This window comes from Ruditapes philippinarum, unplaced genomic scaffold (assembly GCF_026571515.1).
Source record: "Ruditapes philippinarum isolate M1 unplaced genomic scaffold, ASM2657151v2 ctg1339_1_1_1_1, whole genome shotgun sequence".
Taxonomy (NCBI): domain Eukaryota; kingdom Metazoa; phylum Mollusca; class Bivalvia; order Venerida; family Veneridae; genus Ruditapes; species Ruditapes philippinarum.
In genome coordinates, this window is record NW_026855028.1 from 235157 (window position 1) to 257342 (window position 22186).

Sequence of the window (22186 nt, forward strand, 5' to 3'; positions counted from 1 at the left end):
AGGAAAATAATTGTTTGGGGTTAGTGTTAAAGTTAAGTGGGAAGTTGCTAGTAGGAGTTGAATGTTAAAATTTAAGTGGTAAGTTGCTTGTAGAAGGGAAATGTTAAGTTCAGTGGGAAATTGATTGTAGGGGGTAAGTGTTCAAGTTAAGTGGGAATTTGGGGGATAGTAAGTGTTTAAGTGGTAAGTTGCTAGTTTATTGAAGTTTATTCAAGTTAAGTGGAAGGTTGAGTGTAGGGGGGATAGTGTTCAAGTTAAGTTGTAAGTTACTGGTACATTGTTATTGTGGGAAATTGATATTGATAGCACTTTGTTTATCATGCAATGTTGGTTTTTAATTCTGACTTGATGTATATAATATACTATGATTTACTTTGTTACGGCATCTGATTGATTAAACATTAAAGTCTAATTTTTCCTAATAACTGTGTTTGTTATTATTATCCTTCACTGTTTGTAAGTCTCTCCTGGTGACTTATTGCAGACCCTTTCACATGTTTTGGTCCCTATGGCCTGTAACTTGTTTTAGCCCCTTTGATTTGTTGTCTTGTTTAAGCCCCTTTGATTTGTTGTCATCTTTATACCCCCACAAACGAAGTTTAAGGGGGGTATATAGGAGTCAGCTTGTCGGTCGGTCGGTTGGTCGGTCGGTCGGTCCACATCATGGTTTCCGGACGATAACTAGAGTTTGGAATGAGGTATTGTAATCAAACTTGGTATATAGCAACCTTATGTGGAAACTCCGGTTGGTATTGCATTTGGACCCCCTGGGGTCAAGGTCAAGGTCACCGTTACTAAAAATAGAAAAATGGTTTCCGGACAATAACTAGAGTTAGGAATGAGATATTGTTATCAAACTTTGTGTATAGCAAGCTTATATGAAGACCTGGGTTGGTATTGCATTTAGGCCCCCTGGGGTCAAGGTCATGGTTACTAAAAATAGAAAAATGGTTTCCGGACAATAACTTGAGTTAGGAATGAGATATTGTAATCAAACTTGGTGTATAGCAAGCTTATATGAAGACCTGGGTTGGTATTGTATTTGGACCCCTGGGGTCAAGGTCAAGATCACTGTTACTAAAAATAGAAAAATGGTTTCCGGACAATAACTAGAGTTAGGAATGAGATATTGTTATCAAACTTTGTGTATAGCAAGCTTATATGAAGACCTGGGTTGGTATTGCATTTGGACCCCCTGGGTCAAGGTCAAGGTCACCGTTACTAAAAATAGAAAAATGGTTTCCGGACAATAACTTGAGTTAGGAATGAGATATTGTAATCAAACTTGGTGTATAGCAAGCTTATATGAAGACCTGGGTTGGTATTGTTTTTGGACCCCCTGGGGTCAAAGTCAAGGTCACCGTTACTAAAAATAGAAAAATGGTTTCTGGACAATATATACCCCCACAAACAAAGTTTAAGGGGGGTATATAGGAGTCAGCTTGTCGGTCGGTCGGTCAGTCGGTCCACATCATGGTTTCCGGACGATAACTAGAGTTTGGAATGAGGTATTGTAATCAAACTTGGTATATAGCAACCTTATGTGGAAACTCCGGTTGGTATTGCATTTGGACCCCCTGGGGTCAAGGTCAAGGTCACCGTTACTAAAAATAGAAAAATGGTTTCCGGACAATAACTAGAGTTAGGAATGAGATATTGTTATCAAACTTTGTGTATAGCAAGCTTATATGAAGACCTGGGTTGGTATTGCATTTAGGCCCCCTGGGGTCAAGGTCAAGGTCATGGTTACTAAAAATAGAAAAATGGTTTCCAGACAATAACTTGAGTTAGGAATGAGATATTGTAATCAAACGTGGTGTATAGCAAGCTTATATGAAGACCTGGGTTGGTATTGTATTTGGACCCCCTGGGGTCAAGGTCAAGGTCACCATTACTAAAAATAGAAAAATGGTTTCCGGACAATAACTAGAGTTAGGAATGAGATATTGTTTTCAAACTTTGTGTATAGCAAGCTTATATGAAGAGCTTGGTTGGTATTGCATTTGGATCCCCTGGGGTCAAGGTCAAGGTCACCGTTACTAAAAATAGAAAAATGGTTTCCGGACAATAACTTGAGTTAGGAATGAGATATTGTAATCAAACTTGGTGTATAGCAAGCTTATATGAGACCTGGGTTGGTATTGTTTTTGGACCCCCTGGGGTCAAAGTCAAGGTCACCGTTACTAAAAATAGAAAAATGGTTTCCGGACAATAACTAGAGTTAGGAATGAGATATTGTTATCAAACTTGGTGTATAGCAAGCTTATATGAAGACCTGGGTTGGTATTGCATTTTGACCCCCTGGAGGTCAAGGTCAAGGTCACCATTCCTAAAAATAGAAAAATGGTTTCCGGACAATAACTAGAGTTAGGAATGAGATATTGTAATCAAACTTTGTGAAAAGCAAGCTTATTTGGAGACCCCAGTTGGGATTACAATTAATTGAAATATTTCTTTGTACACAGTTGATAGTTTGTGTTGAAATTTTTCTTCAGACTACTTATTTTTCAAAAAGTTGCTGGTGGGGGTATTAATCACCTTCAGTGATAGGTCTAGTTATGGCTTGTTTTGTTCTGTATGACTTGTCGTGGTCCCTAGGGCTTGTTTTGGTTTGGTCCTTGTGACTCCCTTCGTTCCTTGTGACAGTTAATACAACTGAATAGCTTTATTTTAGTTACTAGAATATAGTGGTATATAAATGAGCCGCGTTACGACAAAACCAACATAATGGGTTTGCGACCAGCATGGATCCAGACCAGCCTGCACATCCGGGCAGTCTGATCAGGATCCATGCTGTTCTATGGAATGCCATAGCTGCCTTATATAAACACTTCTAAAGTGGTCATGTCCTTTTGACAGAATGATAGTGCTGTGGTTCTGATAAATGGTTATGTGGTTTTAATAAAGGGTGATGTAGTTGTGATAGATAGTCCTGTTGTTTAAGTAAATGGTGCTGTGGTTTTGATAAATGGTGATGTCGTTTTGACAGATGGTGTTGTAGTTTAAATAAATGGTGCTGTGGATTTAATAAATGGTGCTGTGGTTTTGATAAATGGTGATGTCGTTTTGACAGATGGTGCTGTAGTTTATGTAAATGGTGCTGTGGTTTTGATAAATGGTGATGTTGTTTTGACAGATGGTGCTGTAGTTTAAATAAATGGTGCTGTGGATTTGATAAATGGTGATGTCGTTTTGACAGATGGTGCTGTAGTTTAAATAAATGGTGCTGTGGATTTAATAAATGGTGCTGTGGTTTTGATAAATGGTGATGTCGTTTTGACAGATGGTGCTGTAGTTTAAGTAAATGGTGCTGTGGTTTTGATAAATGGTGATGTCGTTTTGACAGGTGGTGCTGTAGTTTAAATAAATGGTGCTGTGGTTTTGATAAATGGTGATGTCGTTTTGACAGATGGTGCTGTGGTTTTGTTAGCTGGTTTTGTCATTTTGATTATTGGTTATGTAATTATATATATGGTGCTGTTGTTTTGATACATGGTTCTGCAGTAATGATAAATGGTGAGCTCGTTTTGATATATGGTGGTGTCACTTTGGTACCTGGTGTTGTCATTTTATATATGGTGCTGTTGTTTTTATAAATGGTGCTGTAATTTTGCTATATGGTGATGTTGTTTTTATCAATGGTTATGTTGTTTTTATAAATAGTGCTGTAATTTTGCTGTATGGTGATGGTGTTTTTATAAATGGTTATACTATTTTGATGTATGGTGATGTTGTTTTTATAAATGGTTATACTATTTTGCTGTATGGTGATGTTGTTTTTATAAATGGTTATACTTTTTTGATGTATGGTGATGTTGTTTTTATAAATGGTTATACTATTTTGATATATGGTGATGTTCTTTTTATAAATGGTTATACTATTTTGATGTATGGTGATGTTGTTTTTATAAATGGTTATACTATTTTGCTACATGATGATGTTCTTTTTATAAATGGTTATACTATTTTGCTATGTGGTGATGTTCTGTTTATACATGGTGATACTATTTTGATGTATGGTTCTGTGATTTTTTATTACGATGATGATGAACTATTTATAGATGACCTGTTTGTTTATCGGAACATTGTGATTGGTTATTTTAAAAAATGGAGACGTTTTTGCGCCAAATTCTATACACTCTTATCTGAGCTTTATCACATCTTGACTGTTATTTATCCCCAAGTATTTCATTTCCTGCATAGATAATTTGCAGACAAAATCAGGCGTGATCCTTTCATTTTCAAACATTGTCCACAAGTTACCCATTCCAAGGTTTTTCAAAATTGCTTCCCTTGTTTTCCACCACTTAAACATTTCAACTTTAATTTTAATTTATTAATCTCAGAGAAAAACATTTAACCCTTTCCTTGATGAGCAAATTGTCAAAAATGGCCGTTTTCATTGGAAAGCCTCCTGTTAAAAGTTCAAATTGCTATGGAACTATGAAAAATGCTTCGATACTGATGAAAATTGGCACAAATGTTGACTGGACAATAGCCTCTGTACATGTAACAGCATGCTCAATCTTAAATTTCCTGTAAAATTGGCAAAGGGGGAACGTCTCAAAATTGCCAAAAATCACTATTTTGCATTGTTTTTTTTTTCATCAAAACTAACTTCAAAGTGCTGCAACTTCTCAATGGATTGAGATAGAGCAAAAGGCTTTTCAGCGTTGGTTACTCGTTACCTTACGATCGACCTGAGGCCATTTTAGCCTGTCACATGTCCAAAATTTTCTTGATGATGAGGGGGACACATCCCCTTTCTGACAACCCCTTGATGTATCATTTTGATGGGGGCGGCGCCAAAAATATGGTCACTTTTTAACAACATTTCTCAAACGAAAAACAGTGTCTAGGGCTTAAATAGGGCATTTTGTACTGTCTGAGGCCTCAAAATGGGGGGGGGGGGTCGACAAGCCGTCAAATTACGTCTATATGGGGTAAAGTCTATTGAAACGACATAACCATTTATCAAAATTACAGCATCATCTAACAAAACGACATAACCATTTATCAAAATTACAGCACCATCTATAACAACCACAGCCCCATCTTACAAAGCGAGATAACCATTTATCAAATCGACAGCACCATCTTACAAAACGAGTTAACCATTTATCCAATTCACAGCACCGTCTATTGAAACGACATCACCAGGTATCAAAATTACAGCAACATCTTTAAAACTCACAACACCGTTTAACAAAACTACAGCATCATCTATCAATTCGACTTCGCCATTTATCAAAACGACATCACCATATGTAAAAACGACATCACCATCGATCAGTGCTACAGCACAATATTTCAAATAGACTTAACCAAGTATTGAAATCAAAGCACCATTTATTAAAATGACATCACTATATATCAAAACCACCGCACCGTTTATGACTGTATATGTAAATTACATGACCATCTATCTGAACGACATCACCATACATGTAAATAACATCACCATTTATCAAAACTATAGCCCCATCTATAAAACGACATCACCATTTATCCAAAGGACATCACGACTTGATAAGAGTGAATATAAGGCAGCTGTGGCGTTCCATACTGTTCGCTTACAAACCCTATAACAAGTAGAGAAACTGATAGCGAGCAGCATGAATCCTGATCAGACTGCGCAGATGCGCAGGCTGGTCTGGATCCATGCTGGTCGCAAACGCACTATGTTAGTTTTGTCGTGACGCGGCTCAAATTATGTATCATATTGTCATTTTAGCACATAAATTATCAGAAAAAAAACACTGTTCTTTCTGACATAAGGCATTTCACACATTCTATATGTTCGATCCGCGCCAGCGTCTTCGAGTTATTTCATTTGAGAAATCTATCAACGTCGGTGGTTCTACCCAGATGCCTGTTTGTGCCTGAAATAATGCAAAAATGGGGCAGCTAAAGTCTTCAATAACACTGGAAAGTCTCTATATAACCTTTACTGTGTTGGTACGACATAAAACTATGAAACCTCGACCTTCCAGTCAGTGCTAAAGGTCAACATTTAATACAAAATTTATTTCAATTAAAAGCAAATAACACAGAGGAAAATGTTGATTTCTATAATAGCGGACCGGTTATTTTATACATTGAGTAGTAGCGGATTTGTTTGATTTTTTTTACTGGACCACAATGTCACATTTTTACGACCCCTGGAAATGGACTACATATTGTCAGCAATTTCTGGTATGCTGTGGTTTCTGTAATACTATTAATTGTATTCCCGATGCCCCTTTTTAAAAAATAAAATGTTTCTCACCCATTTATGTATAAGATAATTAAGTTCATGTAAGTTCAACATCCCAAGTTTATCTCTTAAAAAAGCGCCGAGCTTAACCCAACATCAAACAGAACATCTTAAAAACCAATGAAGTAAGATATTTTTTTAGTATTGATCACTGGGCAAACTGTGATCATGATGGTTGACATCTCGAGGATTCATTTCCTATCTTAAATCTCGCAGCTTTCTCCCTTTCTCCCACACACCGACGTTATTAGTCGTATCGGCGATTGTTAGTGCGATACGTACCCGCACCGGCCGCGGTTATCGCACTTTTTAATCAACTTATCGTTCTGTTTTATCTAACGAAACGGGTTATCTCCCTTTTTTAATCTAAACCCAATCGAATTCTATTCTTTATTGGATAGAACTGCCATGGTTACAAGATTATCGTGATATTGATTAAAACTTTTTTTCTCTATATAAAATAGCTTTACTTAATGAGAACAGCGTAGTTTTTTGTCTCTTTTATAAACAAGCTTTAGTAAACAGATGGTATATATTTTTATACTAAAATGTACTTGGATGACTCACAATTTGTCAAGGACATTTTCGATCACATATTTTTTTCTCTGAAACAGAAATCAGCTTAACATTGTACGTTAAAATATTCCATGAAATGTTATGAAAAATCTCATCATCCAATGATATGTGCAGGAACAATAACCCACTGCATGAATCCGCGAAACACGTGCATAAATTCGTTAAGTATGGTATGTATTTTGCCTATGATTTTCTCTTAATCTGGTTGCATTATACGGTAAATAAAATGTGTTCTTTGTGAAAAAGTGATAAGTTTTAACATAAATACATCATTTACATCAAATTTAAAATTTGTACAGTATAGAAATGATGTTATCATTTTATTTATGCTACTCTAAGTTACTGTAGTGTCAAAAACCAAGTAAATCTGACTTGTGACCAAAAGAAAACACTAAAAACGTTTCACTATTCATCATTTATGTACCATGTCATTGTTCACAGCTGCAAACGTTTCAGATTCTGACATAATATGTTGATTTTTAATACACCCTTGTTAAGAAATCTTAGGTCTATGACGAAGGGTCGCCATGACTTGGCGTTTATACATTTTATAGCCATTCCTGATTTATGTCACCGCATAATTTTTGTCTTGTCGCATAATAACTTCTTTAAGTTTACCGCCAATTTCTCATTTAAATTTTATCGTCTGGTTATCGCGCGCGCTATCTTATCATACTTATAATCGTGTCTTATCAACGCAACTCTTTGAAACAATCAAATTCAAAATGAATTTAATACATAAAATATTAAAATGCCGTTCTTATGTTATCTTTTTTATAGATAATACGTCTCCGTAAATATATGCGGTTCAGCGGTAAACTCTTTTTTATCACTTTAAATTATTTGCATAAAACTATATAAGAAAACCTCCCGAGTTTAGCGAAATATTTACAAACAAAATTTACATCTTTATTCCGAGCTCTGGGTGCATTTCACTTGCATATCAAGTGGACTATAAATTGAATTTTTATCGTATCATTTCGCACGAATTAAATCAAATGTTATCAATAAATTACAAATGCAAAATTCTACTCGTGAAAACCGTGCATTTTTGAACCCGAAGAACAAATTTTGGGAGGCGTTTTACGATTTGATATCTGACATGTGATCTCGCATAGTTATATATCAATATTTGATTAACAGAGTTTTAATTTACACCACACGCGCGCGCTGAGCAGACGAGATAATTCTAATTTTGATTGATCTAACTTTAACAATATGTAAAAGTGACAGGGGCTTATCGTCACTATTTTGAAAAAGATCAGTGCTTTGCACATAAAACAATACATAACAATACCTCTCGTATAGATATACAATTGATAATAACCCGGTTAGATATCAGTTCGCGTGTTATTTTCTTTTCTAATTTTCTTGTTATCAGATAATCTGTAAGATAACATACTTGGTCTTAGGATTTTGGCATGCCATATTTCAATTTAATACATACGCAAGATAGGTCTTCTCTTTTAGAAATTAGACTTAGATCTGTGGAGAAGATAATGTTTTGCGCTTCGTCTAACCGAAATGCTTACCCCACTATCTATATCATTATAAACTTTCTTCTATAAATACACGTAGTTTAAACTATAGATCTGCGATTACATTTTTATATATTTTGTATTTTCATGTAACTTTCTTTTCTTCTATACATTTATTTTGAAATCATACGTAACTTTATACATGTTTTGTACCTAAGTTAGTGTCTTAATAAGTCGATAAATCAACTTGTTTTTAAATAGCTGAACTGTATTTTTTCTTTAAATCTATAAAATAACCGCTTCTTTATTTTGGAAGACATAAAAAACAATTTAAATAAGTATTTCTCCGTCTAAATCATATTATGAATATTAACGAATAACAACACATAAGCATATGATTGACTAACATTTTTTTATAACAAAATCTTTAAAATTCAACTCGGTAATTATTGCTTAAACTATGTTTTAATACTAGTACACACCAAAACTGATTTAAAATATGACTATACATGTATATTGAAAATATATACTAGTACATGGGAAAAAAAACAGAAGAAAGAGGAAAAACAAACAAACAAACAAATAATCTATATACATATTATTTTTCAACATCGAAGACAAACTTATGCTATCTTTTCTCTGATTTGTTGAATCGACTTTTTCCTCCTATGTTGATAAAATAGTTAATAGATTCTGTAACTTGACATCAACCGGAGGATAGACAAAAGTGTCAAAAATTATGAATATACAAATTGTATATACAAAAGCATGAATATTTGATGTGATGAGTAAAGGCAATCAACGTAACTTGGTCTCTTAAATTCACCATTTGAGCCGCGTCACGACAAAACCAACATAGTGCGTTTGCGACCAGCATGGATCCAGACCAGACTGCGCATCCGCGCAGTCTGATCAGGATCCATGCTGTTCGCTATCAGTTTCTCTACTTGTAATAGAGTTGGTAAGCGAACAGCATGGATCCTGATCAGACTGCGCGGATGCGCAGGCTGGTCTGGATCCATGCTGGTCGCAAACCCATTATGTTGGTTTTGTCGTGACACGGCTCAATTATAACGATTGTACGGAATCTTGTTGTATGGAGCATAGGTTGATAAAGAAAAACAACTATCGATTCCTTTTGTCTTTATGGTATTATATCACTGATTAGAATAATAACATAGCCAGATAAGACGCACAAATAACATTTCCATATCTTTTCTATTTGATCGACACCTCTTTTACTGATCGATCTCGGTTACTTGCTTCTGTTTTTTTTTATTTTCGTTCAAAGACCCGTTTTGTGTGGGGCGGTTAGAAATTTCACATTATTTTTTTAGAAAAAGAAAACCCAAGCAGTTCTGCTGCGTTAAAAATCAAATCAAATAAAATCAAAACAAAATTAAATAAAATGAAATAAAAATGTGAACTATGAAGGCAAATTGCCCAATTAATAAATCATAAAGAGACTTACGAAATAAGTATGGATTTTGTTAGGTTCTTTTTCCTTTGGAACTTTTACAACACACGGGTACTTTAAAGGCTATGTAGGAATTTTAAGCTTGTGGCAGATACTAGTAGACGCAAATACCCTATGTGCAGATGTGCAATTTTTACTGATATCCCCAAAAATCTGTGAAAGACCACTGATCTTCAACACGCTGGTTAGATGGCTTTTACGAAAGCACCAGAAATAACATTTAAATAGCGGCATGGCGAAGTAGTTATCGCGTCGGACTTAATCTAAGGGTTGCTGGCCGCATGGGTCCAAACCCCGCCAGGTGATAGGCGTTTTTAGAAATAAACTTTACACTCATTGCTTAGTACTGGTTGGTTCCACGAACGGATTCGAGAGTGTTTCAATAAGCTTTAAGCTTCCAACACAACGAATTGAAATAATTAGTATCAACTAAAATTTTAACTCACTAAGAAAAGCAGGAAGTGGTCGAATATTTAAACTACGAATCTCGTTGTTTCTCTTTTGATTACTATACAAAATAAATAACTTTAAAACCCACCTTTTTTCGTGATTTTGTGTAGATTAATAAGATAAAAAAGAGCATTTTTGTTAAATACTGAACAATTTAGTTCGAAATCTTACCAACTGTTGAGATCGTAAATATATTTTTTCTGGGAGATCTAGCAAAATTGTTATTTGGACACCAAAATATACTTGAGCAATAGAAAAAAAGAAATATGATTTAGCTTTTTAATTTGTCCAGTAAGACAATCTTCACTCGTTAACATATTTTTTTCACAATTTCCCGCCAAAATATTCATCTTGATGAACTATAGCAGCGATCTACTGTAAGGATACATTGTAAATGGTAAAGAACAACTTTATAAGATGAAATTGATCTACTGCAAACCACAATGTTCATACAAGAGCAGGGATTAAGTATAATTTAATAAATGTAAAAAAATGTTATTATATTTGTCATAAATGTTTGTTTGTTTTTTGTTGTTGTTGTTTTTTTGTTGTTGTAAATATGGCCAAAGACATGATACCTCTCTGGCGGGGGTTCGATCCCCGGGAGATGCTTTGGTAGTTTAGCACGGAGGAAGGCAGTCTAGTACTGGTTTAACTCTCCAGGAACGATGGTTAGGAAACTACCCGCCTACATGACTGAAATACTGTTGGGAAAAGGCGTAAAATGAAACAAACAAACAAACAGCATGTCGATAGCAAATACATTTTGGAACCTTCAGTTATAATTTTTTCTGGTCCTCCGGGATGATTGATCTCAATACATGTATTGTGCAATATTGAATACTGTTTTAAAAGCGGTGCCAGAGTGCGTGAAAGATGTTGCACTTACCATTAACTCTCATGTACAGAACCAATCTAATCGTGTAGACCTACGATTTTTATCCCCCCCCCCCATTTTTGTTTGTGCTGTCATTTGCTTTAGAGGGGTATCCATTTTGATGATTTGTAATAATAGATTATTTTTGTAATAAGAACAAGGACATACAAGAAACCAACTCAAATTAAAGTTTAACGAACTTTCCAAAACGGGACACAAAATGCACTTTTCAATCAAAATATTGATACAAAAAGTAAATCAAATCAAATCAAATAGACGAACATTTTATTTTCACACCGTATTGAACTTCCCTTGCCAATATTCATTTGATATTAATTGAAAATCTGATTGCTTAATGCGGTTGCATGTTTCGGATGTATTCGGTATTCATGCTACGAATCCAAGTCAATCATAAAGCAATAAAGCATCATTTTTTACCGAGATATGAATTCCAATACTGCACGTTTATCACGGACACCATCATATTGTTTTGTAAAAGACAATAAAGTTCAGCGTAATCATGGACGGGACATCTGCATATTGAACGCTAGACTATAAGATATGTTTTATGATACAATGCAGAATTCGATACCGTACGATGAATATACAAATTTGTTACTTTCAATTCAATTTTCATAGTAAATGGTATTGTGCAAATGTAATTAGAGCTGGGAATGCAGCGAATATGGATGGAGTCATACCTTATATTTATGAGCGTCAGTTTTGACAACTAAATGTCAACAACAAAAAATATCTTCCGTCCTTAGGCGCATTATATTTTGAGGAAGTTGATAAGTAATTTTACTATTTATGGCTGTTTGTGGATTCAGGCGAAACAATAAACATCAAATGACATTATGCGTCACGTGTCAATATATTATTTCAGACAAACCGCCTATTTTGAACGTCTGGTCTTCGAAGTTCTCTTTATGTTTAATATGCCTCGGAAATGAATATTTTTTCATGTATTTTATAATGTTGTAATAATGAATTTAGAACATGTAAGATTTTTATCAAACTAAGGAAATAGTGCTGAATGTGAAATAATTTGTAATAAAGGTAACAAAATGTAAACGAAATAGCAATTTGACTTAGATACAAAACACACAAAAAACTATAATTCTACTTACAGCGAATTGGTCTAAAATAAGCACATTTTCCATAACTATTTCAAATATCGATAAAAACAATAGAAATATATAAATTGAATATTCTGATAAGATTTTGCTTGAGAAAAATGTTGATTAAGTTAGTTCTAAATGATTTGGTATGAACATTTGTATGGTGAATACATGTAATACTGTTTTCTTCTAAAAAAAGTGTATTATATGCTACATAAATACACTGAACAAAAGTCCTAAACGGCTACATAGTTATATGTAAGTTTGATAGAAATGCAAAATAATATATGGCGGTTGAAAAGCTGGCCAAGGAAGGATACGGATACGGTTCTGAGCCAACATGACTAACATTTCAAGGCCAAACCCCAGATTTGTTTGGCCCAGGACAACGCTTCTTTCCATGCCGCTAGGCCACCACAAGTCATGTTGGTTGTGTCCCTCCTTGGCCAGCCGAACGTGCGAGGAAAAATCAAGATTGAAAATTTGTGTGTTGGTCTTATTCAAGCGCAAAGTAAAAGCCCGTCGACAACCCTTCAATTTGAATGAGTTGGCAGTTACCCAATAAAGTTTGCAACCATATCCCAAAGAGGGTTATCCACAGATGTTTCATATCCACGAGAGCCCTTTGCGGGGATGTAGATGCAGCAAGAGGCGGGTACACACGGTATTACAAGAGATGTGAATTAAATGATGTCATTTTGTAAGAGCTTTTTATTTTAATTGTGACTATATATTTTGCTATATGTTATCCATAAATTGCTTTTCAATATTTGCATTTCTATCAAACAGTAATTAAGCCCCAAACTTACATAGAGCTTAGTGGCCGTTTAGGACTTTTGTTCAGTGTATATGTTATATCAGATCATGTATCTCACACTTGCCAACAATATTCATATACAATTCTTTCATGGTTGTTTTTATGTCGTCTTTAACATAATCTATTGTATTAGAGACCTTCTTTTATAGACCAATTCACTTTAATTGCCAAAACACAAACAAGAAGCAAAAGAATGCTAAGTTATATTTCAATGAGTAAATATTTGGAAACTGTAACTGGACATAAAAAAGAAGAGAGAGAAAAAAAGAAAAGAAAATACGTTTTTGAAAAATATTCGCATTTATGAGACTTTATATGCCTAAATTTTGTTTAATGTGCACAACAAATGATAGCGACAAACTTTGGCGGAAAACCTTTTCGTTAATGCTTACAATGTGTGAACATGTATCCGTTAAATGTAACACAACGGACTTGCAAAGAACATTGTATCTCAGAAAACACTTGTTATATCTTAATTAAACATGTATAATGTATGAGTAATCAGTAATATACATGTACATCCTTCACCAGAACATTGGAATCTGGATATAGATCTAGTACATGTATGTATTTCCTATCATTGGTAATTATCAAGTTTTCGTACACCATCAATGAGATTATCAAATCTAATTATCTCAACCACGTTATCTTATCATCGCTTCATAATTATCTTGATCTAGATCTAGGACAGATGATGTATTGTGAATTTGTTGACGTATCTAGAAGCTGGTTGTAAAAGCTTTGTTCTGCGCATGCGTTATCTGTCGGATATTATCTAAATCTTAATCTGATAGTAGACTGTTTAGATTGTGTATCAACTTTATCTTCAATAAGAAATAACCGAATCTTAACCTTTCGCGGATAGAGCAAAGGCGTTTTTCGGTAAATATTTACTTTTCGCAATTTGACGAATTGAATATGTTTCTGAAAGAACATAAGGTATAAGTTCATCATTCAAGAATGAAGAGTCAGTTGTAAATATCTCAATATTTGTTATAAAGGAGACTGTATACATTATTTTGGGAACATTCTGTTGCCCCGAGGACGAGTCAAAAGAGGAAATGACGACACAAATGAGCCGCGTCACGACAAAACCAACATAATGGGTTTGCGACCAGCATGGATCCTGACCAGCCTGCGCATCCACGCAGTCTGATCAGGATCCATGCTGTTCGCTTACATACCCTATAACAAGTAGAGAAACGGATAGCGAACAGCATGGATCCTGATGCGCAGGCTGGTCTGGATCCATGCTGATCGCAAATCCACTATGTTGGTTTTGTCATGACGCGGCTCAAATGTGAGGTTTCTGCTGCAGGGACTTCATTTCTTGCGATATAGTGCCCATGAACCCGATAAAATATGTTAAAATATTGACTTCTTAACCTTTTTTTAACTCGTTTTGCGTACATTGTGTCAAGAATTGTCAATTATTGAGTAAAACAGATTAAAATATTGTAAAAAAAATGAAATGTTTTCATCATTTTAAAAAGTAACAAATATTGCAGTTACTGTTATGTTTACATACATTATATATCGACATTTTTGCTAGTTTTTATATACATGTAGTGGTATGCCAAATTCTTTTATATATTTTTGTTGCTATTTTTATAAATCTACCTATTTACAAGTGGAAATATATATGCGATTCAATATTGATATAATTATACATTACAAAAGCCTTGATATATCAGGCAGAACCGTATATAACTTATAACTTTGATCATTTCATAATAAATTTCAAATGAAATACTTTATAATTTGTTAAAAAAATGACATATAAACACTTTAAAGCGTTTAAAAAGCTATTGTTAAATGCATCTTTACTTCGACTTGATTTCGTACATTAACGCATAAATAAAGTTGATTTCAGAAAAAAGGTGAGCAATATGTTTTGTTGAGACTTAGTGTAATATTCAAACTTCATCCTTGACCAATACTCTATTGTGATCTGTTAATGGGGTTTAAGTGACACCAGCACAGTAAATGACATAAGGCGTTTTCCTGCAAAAATCTTGTCCCTTTCATGTATTTTTCAGGCACGAGCGAGAATATAATATGTACAATTACTGATCTTCAGTAAACTAGGTGGATAAAGACTTAGGCGAGATTCGAATACACAGCGGTGAAGAGGAAGTGATTTGAAGTCAGTGTCCTTATCCATTCGGCAGCGGCGGCCACTATATCAAACATCATCGCCTTAATTAAATGCTTCACCATGCCTAAGATAAAATATCAAACTGAATTTTATATCTTAATACTTTTCAATTGAATTTGAACAAAACCATTTATTGTTTTCCTTTCGCTATACAAACAATTATTTTCAAACGATGACATAAAATACACCATTAAAAGCGCCATTATCCGGGTAACACAAAGCCGCGTTTATTGGTTATCGTGATTTTCAACTGGGAAAATGATTGCTAGCTCAACAATCTTATCTTCTCTTTTTTTCTTTTTTGTTTAAAGAAAGATATAAAATGCATAAAATGCATCTAAAATACCTTAACTTTTTTTTATTATCTTTTATCATAACATCCATGAATTGTTAGAAAATTATCATTGTAAAATAAATGGTACAATCCCATTTGTAATATATTGAAATGAAGTTGCAAAATGGGGTTAATTTCAAAAGAAGATTTAGACAAAAAATAATATTGGATAAAAATTGATATTGTTAATAAATTTATATTTGTCTTTTAAAGATATATTATAACTTTAATCTTCATTAACAAATACTGATTCAACACGCCTGCAGCTTTGTTTGTATTTTTTTTATGAATTCTTATATTATTTTAATATTTAAACCCGAGCTATCAAACTATAAAATTTTGTGATTTGGCACAATTTAAGGCACTTTTGGTGATATTTGGTGATAAAAAGTAAAATATATCACATTTTACATACGTTCAAAGTTTCAACTGCATTGTGATTATTCATACATTTATTACAATGTAAATATATTTTTCATAAGTATTTTTAACTCATTCTAAGGCATGTCGCTTTAAATAAAAAGTTTGTTAACAATATTTGTTCAGTGATTATTCCAAGAGTTCGATCATTGTATAATCGCTTATAAACATGTATGTTTCACGTAGGTCTGGTCCAATAACTTGTGTGCAAATTTTCAGATTATAACCGAATTCAGCTTTCCAAAAATCATCATATTTTGAAGAAGATAAATATGTGATTTATAAAAATAAACAGAAACTCCTTGAGAAAGAGGCGTTTAACCTCTCGAAACGTTGGAGATAAAAAAAATTTGTGTAGTAGATAATTATCCTCATTTTTATTCGGCAAAATGACCCCAAAATGAAAAGCGTCGCAACGCTTTAAAATTAAGCGGGCTAAGAATCACATGAAAAAAATCGATTTTCAATTTATTTCTGAATATATTTCTTTATCCTCTCTTTCAGATTTTTAGATTTGAAGTGCTTTACTTAATCTTATGTTATGTAAAATTTTCAAATTTTATGTTTTTTAAAGGCTCTTTGACCTTAGTGATGCTCCTTTAAAGAAGGCCAAAAACTTTAAAATATGTTGCAGACTCGCATTGATTTAACCTACGGTAAATGCAATATATTGTCCACCCGCCTCAGAGCAGTCCCCCTAGCACCGACAGAATTAAATAAGCTTTTAAGTAACAACGAAAATGGTGAAATTTGGAATTTGTATCCTCAGATGTGTTCATACAGCAGGTTAACATAAAATACTAGTAGTTGTCCCCATTGATTGCGCATTACAAACAAAAGCTGGTTAGAGAATCGCTTGTTCCTTAACCTTAAAAAGGCTTCACAACGATTGTGTTGTGTTTCTAAATGATAGAATAATTTCAAGCATAGAAAATTCCCTGCTTAATTATTCTCTAATCTCTGAAATAATGTGCATCAGATAAGATTATTCATAATGAAAATCAATTGACTATTTCTCTTTATTTTGACGAACTCATCTCTGATATTAATATAAGATAAATTAACTTTAGTAGATATTATTGCTATATTTTCCCTCGAGTAGAATCATTTGTCTTTGCTGCGAGGTCTTTTTTCTGTCACTGTCTACACGTGTGCAGCACGTGCCTCGCAAGAGAACTGTGAAAAAAAGTAAACCACGAATGAAAACAAAGAAAAATTTCTATATCTCAGGTAGCACGAATTATATTGAATGTATATATCATTCAAACTTTCATAACGACCCAACTACCTTCAACAATTTGTAAAACCATTAAGACTTATCCTTCATAGTAAGTTAGAAACATGAAAAAGAGAATGTTGAAAAAAACTGTCAGACATTCGGTCTGACAAACCATAAAAATCTGTCGGACCGAAACGAAATCTGTCGGACCAAATAAAATTGATCAAAATCAAAGAATAACTTGTGTTTGTATTTTTAAGACACTTTTTGTTTTTAATTTTTTCGCTGTAAAAATCGGCACATTCCTTACAGCACATTTTCATCTCCTCCCTATCATACACCAACGATTCATTGTCTTGCTTCTATTTTTCATTAAATTTTGTCTCAGGTCTTTTCTTTTTATCCTTTTACTGCTGTTCTGCGCGTTCCTCTGACGTAGATTTTTGATTTTTCCAAGGTTTGGCACCTTTAGCGACGCCATTTTGTATACATGCAGCTTGGATAAAAGCCGGACAGTCGGACCGATCCGGAATAAAAACTCGTCGGACCTGATCAAAATTTATCGGACATGTCCGTCGGACCGACGTATTTCGGGAAGTCTGGACTCAATGAATAACACTTAAAACGGCTATAATTCAAAAGTGAAATACTTTCTCTATAGTTTCAACGTACTGGATCCATATCAGACGAAAACGATGACGTCAAAAGTAAAATTTTGTACCGCACTGTTTTCACATCACGTAATAATGGTGACGTCAAAAGTGAAATATTTTCCTTGTTCCGGTTCCACATCAAACGAAAATGTTGACGTCCAATCTAAAATATTTTCAGCGCACTGCTTTTCGCATTATGTGATAAAGCAATTTAGGAGTGCATGATTAATAGATGCTGCAGATAAGCAAAATATGTTATAAAATTTATTTTAGAAATATTTCAGATATGATGTTTCAATCAATTTCCCTGTTGAATATCACGATAAACAATAATTGCAGCTTTGTTTTCTTCGGCAATGATTCTGTAATGTGTTTTATTTCAATTTTATGAAAATGAATCTATGCATAGCGAGTATTTCGGTATGCAATAACAAAACAATAAAAGGTTTGTTCGTTTGATAAAAGTTAAAATTAAACGATAGTGCCACGGGGGACTGCTTGCTTTGGGTATAGTGCAAGATTATATGGTAATAATTGCATGACATTACAGTTGATTATGACTTACTCAATGAGATTTTTGATCATTTTCATATGATTGCGTCTCTTCTAGTCGTAGACATATAAAGCAGTTTGTCGTGCATTGAATTGAAAAAACAATTCCTTATAGATCTAGATTCCCTAAGGAAAATGGTACGCAAATTTCTTTCGAATTTATACTTATTGTACTAGTAAATAGGTTGCTTACCAATTTTCTGTTCACTTTTGCAATTTCAACTTTTTGTTGATCTCGAGTCTCCCTTGTCCAGTTTTGTATACTCACAACAGCCGGTGGTAAGTGCTATGGGGCAACTGTAAAATGTGTGTTATATTTTGCTGGTCCTTTGAGATCGGAACGTTTAATGGTGTGAGGATTATACACTGCCGCTTAAGCCGGTGCTAGGGTGCGTGAAAGTGAGAAACGCTGCTCTTTTCAACAGACCTAATAAAACCGATAATGTGGTTTTCGAATTTTATTATTACATTTGTATTATAATTATTTCGTCATTTTTACTTTCAATGTGTCTTCCCTTTCTAATTTTTACATTTAATAAATTTGAATTTTACAGTTATTCATCAAGCAAACAATACTTTTAATGCAAAACTTTATTATTAGAAATACAAATAACATACTATGGCATATTTGTTAGATATACGAAAAAAGGGTATTTGTCGGTTACAGATATGTCATGTTCCGGAGAAGGAGGTGCAATGATATAAAGGATGTACTTGGTCTTATTATCCTAATCTCCCCCACCCCCATACTTAAATAATATGATTGATTGATTTTTAATAGGTGCATGTTCGTAAATCTATGTAAAGTAATACGTAATACTTATTTTGTGATTGTAAAACGTCTTGCTAGGGATAGTATTCTTCCATTGGCGAAATTAAATCCTATGAAATTAACATAAATTGTTATCATTCATTACTTTTTTAAGACCATTATATTTATAAGTGCTAGTCTTGTGCTTCAGTGTTGTTATAAATCTATGGTGCTTTGGAATCATTGATTCCAGTATATTTAAGTGTTGACAAATGAGTACCGCTCAAGTCGGTGCAAGGGGGCGGAAGGGATGTTGCATTTTTCATTATCCACCATGTACACAGACTGAAGCAAATTTTTTTGTGATAAATGCTTCCAAGGGATCACTCTTTCTCGAGATTTTCTTATAAAAGATCTTTGAATTCTTTCAAAGTTGTCTGCATCAAACCGTATAAAAAGTCACAAAATATGCAAATAAGGATAACATTCATCTTCCAGCAGGATGAATATATCACAAATTTAAATGACATAATAGTTAAACATGTTATCAAACCTGAACGTGCGAATTCATTTTAATTGAGAGTATGTTTGGACACTTAGGTTCAAACAACTTTATTAAATCTTGAAATGATTTCATTATTTTGAAATACAATTTGGAAACATCATTTCGGAATGATGAGTGATATAAATAAATGTAATTATTGTTTTAAAGGCATTTTTCTCAATAGCACTAGAAACAGTGATTGATATTTTTGACACTTGCCAGATTTTTACAACTAAATGTCAGGCCAAGTAACTTTACATATATTGGTCTGCGGTCTATACATCTATGACCAATTTTAAAACATGCATTGTTAATTATTTGAATATTCTTTCGCTCAGTTTCCTTTACTCTTACTACAAGTATAGTCTTTAGCCACCTATCAGCGTAGATTTTACAATAATAGTAAACAGAACTATTCACTACATAATTCAAATGTTGCAAATTTGTAACACATGTAGATTTGCAATACCTCTGTTTTGAATTTTGATTTTCTTTTGCATATAAAGTCTTTCTTTACGTCTTCAAATAAACCAAAAGTGAAAGTTCATGGCAATACATGTCGCTACGTGGCATTTTGATATGCAAAGAACGCGGGAATAATCCAATCAAAATCAACTGCATATATTTCTTGATAAAAAACCGTTAAATTGTCATTTCTATATATAATACAATCAGACATGAGCTATTATTATTTGTTGATCATATCTCTGGAAAAATACATTTAGAGAATATGCTCTTGAAAATATCTTTCATTTTATTTTTTCTTCTGAGTGAATCAAGCTTTTGTGTGTATCTTAGGCAACATGAAATATTTGCTCTTCGAAATACTTATTTTTGAATGATAAAACTATAGGTTAAACAATGTTTTAGATTGTTTCATTAAAAAAACATAACAACATGATACACAGGTATCGTGGTATTCTAGCGATGCATGGAGTGCCAAAAACATGACTTAAACAAGTTATCAGAAACGTTACAAGACAAATATAACTATTTTATCTTTAAAAACAGTTCATCAGCATCACAAAACAAGGGTCAATATCATATGCAAGATCCTTGATATTAAATAAAAAAATGAAAGACATAAAATCCATTGTAAGTAAATTTTAGTTCTATAACAATTGTTTTACGATGCTTTCAGCATGACTAATGTACATGATGACAATACCACGGTTTTACAATAAAACTTAACGCAAGGATAAACATTGAAAATTAATCTTTGTCTTTAATAGATTTTATAAATTAAAAAACAAAAACAAAGCTGAATGTTTGATTCAGTATTGCAAGATATCGATTTACAAATTGCGTCATATACTTTTGATGCATTTCAAGTGGCTACCAGAAATACAAATTAAATGGCGTATGAAGTTTAGTTGTATAAACAAAATATTATGTCAAAAAATTAGACGGTGATAAGATCATTTGAAAATATCATTGAAAAGTTTTATCGAGTTGTAGTGTTTGTTTACCACAAATTTCATTTTGTTGATTCATGCATATATACATATGTTTTGTAAGCAAACTTATTTGTCATCTTTTGTAAAGTTGCCATATTGTTGAGTACATATCACTATTGAAAAACATTTATTTTCACATTGTTTAAAAAAAAAAGTCATTCGGGATTATTGATTCCAACACTTTACTTTTTTGTTAAAGCTTGATAACGACATTTAGGCGGTGTAAGGGGGCGTGGGAGGTGTTGTAATTTTTATTATCTCTCATGATCTGACTCAATAAAATCGAGTCTGCAATTTTCTTTTTGTTTTCGCTGTCTTTTTTCTGATTTTCATTTATGCAAGCATAACATAATACCTAAAATTTTGAAATATTTATTATTTAAAAAAAATCCTAGAAATTACAACCATACCTGTTATCAGAGATGTGACAGAGAAATCAAAATTAATATTTGATATAAAAATGCATAAAAGTGTAGTATTTTATTATTATATAATGTGTTTTAAACCTATTAGAAGTATATGTAGTTTGTTCCAGAAAAATCTTTTACATTTGCCGATGACCAAGGCTAAAAACAATTGCTTTTGTCACTTTTTGTACATTGCAGAATTTTTTTTCTAGAATATATAATTGTATACGTGATATGAGTTCAACTACTAGTATTAGATAATTTCTGTCTAGGACTGAGGTTCAACATAATGATTGTTGGTATTATGTTTATATGTTGATGTCCTAAACTGTTCGTTAGTTTGCCTGTTTTGTGTTCTCCTTTAAAGCCTATTGGAATAAAATAAAATGTCTGCTGTCTGTATGTGTTTTAATTATGTTATATGTTTAATTAGAGTGTGAACAAAAGACAAAAGCAATTTCATAGAATTAAATTACAAATAATAAAAGTCAAAACAGTACAGCTAAACTTCAATATGATTTATATCTAACCTTATTTTTCGTTCAGTTTTTCTAGACAATTTTTGAAATTGAAATGAATAAAAAATGTTCAAATCCAAAATTCAAGTTTTAAGATCTGAAAAAGTATGATTTTTTAAAA

General features: G+C 33.1%; 1 long non-coding RNA gene across 1 annotated transcript; it reads left to right on the top strand.

Annotated features, from left to right (window-relative positions):
- The first annotated feature begins 572 nt into the window (after window positions 1-572).
- On the top strand, window positions 573-2567 carry LOC132741884 (uncharacterized). Its single transcript, XR_009627357.1, has 2 exons — window positions 573-1344; window positions 1589-2567. It is a non-coding gene; the product is annotated as an uncharacterized LOC132741884 (long non-coding RNA).
- Window positions 2568-22186: the final 19619 nt, after the last annotated feature.